Below are 2,525 nucleotides of genomic sequence, written 5' to 3'. Positions count from 1 at the left end.
TTTAAAATATTATTGAACTTGGAGGATTCTACAGTAACCAGGAGAAGCGCTGGTGCACAGAGTTGGTTGGTTCACCTCAATGCACAATAATATGAACGAAATAATTTCCAACCTCTGCCACACCATTTACCATTTTTTCAACTGAAAAAAATTGCATTTCCATTATTTTTTTATTATATTTTCCATTTTATATTTCACTTTTGTGTGCGAAAGTTTTTATTTACAATTTTACAACAACCGCAAATTTCATAGAAAGTACTCAGAGTTGATTTAAAAATAAAATTGGTTGAAAATCCCCAAAATCGTTCTTATACCTAAAAACGGAATGGAACCACAAATGCGAAGTTGCCACAAATCAAGCGGGAAGAGTAAATAAAAAGTTTTGACAATATTGGCGAATATTTATTCAGGTGAATAGTGTGTGTTCGGGCGAGGACCCGGAGAGGTGTGTGGATTCGGTATGTGTGATGTTTTTCTACGGCGTTATGCAAATTAATTGCTGTAAAAACGCAGTGACAGTCACAATAATAAAGTAAAATGTTGCATTTAATAAACTTAAAATATTGGCAATAAAATTGGACAGAACAATTGATTTGCACTTAAATTACAAATAACAAAGCCAAATTTTTAATATTTTTTATTTAATTTTTTTTATTAAGTAATTTGACGCTTAAATTGTTAAAATGAAGTTACTCAATTTATTAGATGAATGATTTATAGAAAATAATATTTTGAAACAAAAGTGTGATCACACAAACTAAGCTATATTGTCCTCATATAAAAAATTGTGTATATATTTTTTATTCGAAAATTGATGATTGTCAAAATTCGATTGCAAAAATTAATTTAATATAGTAGAAAAAGTAGAGATACTTTTTTTAAAATTTTGTAATATTTCCGCTAATTTGTTTAACCTTTCGACTATGAAAAAATATTGCTTTATCTAAAACTTAAAATAATAAATAGCTTTTGCTTTAATTAGTTAATTTTTTTCATTAGAAGATTAAAGTGCTTTGATTTCAGTAAAATAACTTGCTGGTTAATTTAATTACTTTTAAAATTATTTTTTTAATTTTTATATAATATGTTTATGTAACATATGCTTATTATTTTGATGAACTTAGTAGATCTAATTTGGAGAAGTTTAAAAGTGAAATACTATTCAGCAAAAAATAAATTAATTGACTTCGTAGATGTAATGGTGTCAGAACATCTATATAAAATATCTTAATAAAATAACAATACAATTACCATAAAATAATATAAAAATAGTTTTTGTTGTTGTAGTTCAATACGTTTCGAAACCTCTCTATTAAACGCCACAGTTTCTATTAAAGTAAAAGTAGTTACAACTGTCATATTGACGTTAAAATCAAATTTAATTATCATAGGGCTTAATTGTGGCGGGGAACGTATAATAACCATTAAATTGTCTATTTAGACTATACTAGATAGTATATTAGATAGTATTAGTAGTATTGGTTTCAATCATAAGTGCCAAAAGTCTGTAGCTTTGCGTAATATCTTGATTTCAATTATTTAACATTTTGTTGAAAGTTTTTATCTCTAAACTAAAATATAAAGTCTTTATCATTAATATAAATATTTATTTTTATTACTTTTTATTATTTAAAATTTTTTGAAATTAATAAAAATAATTGATTTGTTTAATAATTTTTGAAGTTCCTTTTTAAGACCTTGTTTATTAAAGCCATACCGTAGACAGGAACCATCGGTTTTCTTTTCGGTTGTTAAACTTTAGGTAGTGTGAACCTACCTAAACTCGATTTTTACTGATAGTTGGAATAAGTTTTATTTCATTTTCTTTTAATAAAAATAATGTATAAAAACGTCAAAGCAAATGTATTTTAACTTTTTACAATAAAGCAAGATTTTAAGTTCTACGAAAAAAAGTTCACGGTTTCTGGTCAACAAAACATTTTGATGCAAAAATATTTCCGCGTACTTAAGTTTAAGAGTATTTTTAGAAAACTCTTAAAAAACTTCTATTTTTAAGATAAACAAATTAGAGAAAAGGATTTTTAAAAATAAATAAAATATTTATAAATTTTTGAAGTTTTCGAACTTTTGTTATATTATTTAACAAAGCAAAAATGAAGTAAGAGGAAAATATTAAATTTAATAAATGAGAACTTCTGTAAGAGATTATAGATAAAAATACATAAGAAGAATTTTTTATAAATTCTTTAAATCAATTTAATGCAATTTAAAGAAAAATACAATTTTCTACTATTTTCTTTACAAAAATAAAATACTTAAGCAGATTTTTTCAACGCTTTTCCCAGTTAATAGAAAACATGTCGCTTGCTTTCTGTATTTTAAATTGAATTTGGAAGCACAAAAGTAACTGATTTTCGTACGAAATTGGCGTAAGGCAAACTTTATTTAAGGAAATTTCATTAAAAACTATTTGCAACAGATTAGATTTAAAGTAAATTTGAATGAATTTAATTCTGAAACATTTTAACCGCAACCGACAGAGCTGATGTGCGTCGCAGAAAAAG

This window comes from Teleopsis dalmanni, chromosome 2 (genome assembly GCF_002237135.1).
Source record: "Teleopsis dalmanni isolate 2A chromosome 2, ASM223713v2, whole genome shotgun sequence".
Taxonomy (NCBI): domain Eukaryota; kingdom Metazoa; phylum Arthropoda; class Insecta; order Diptera; family Diopsidae; genus Teleopsis; species Teleopsis dalmanni.
Note: the sequence above shows the minus strand (reverse complement) of the source record.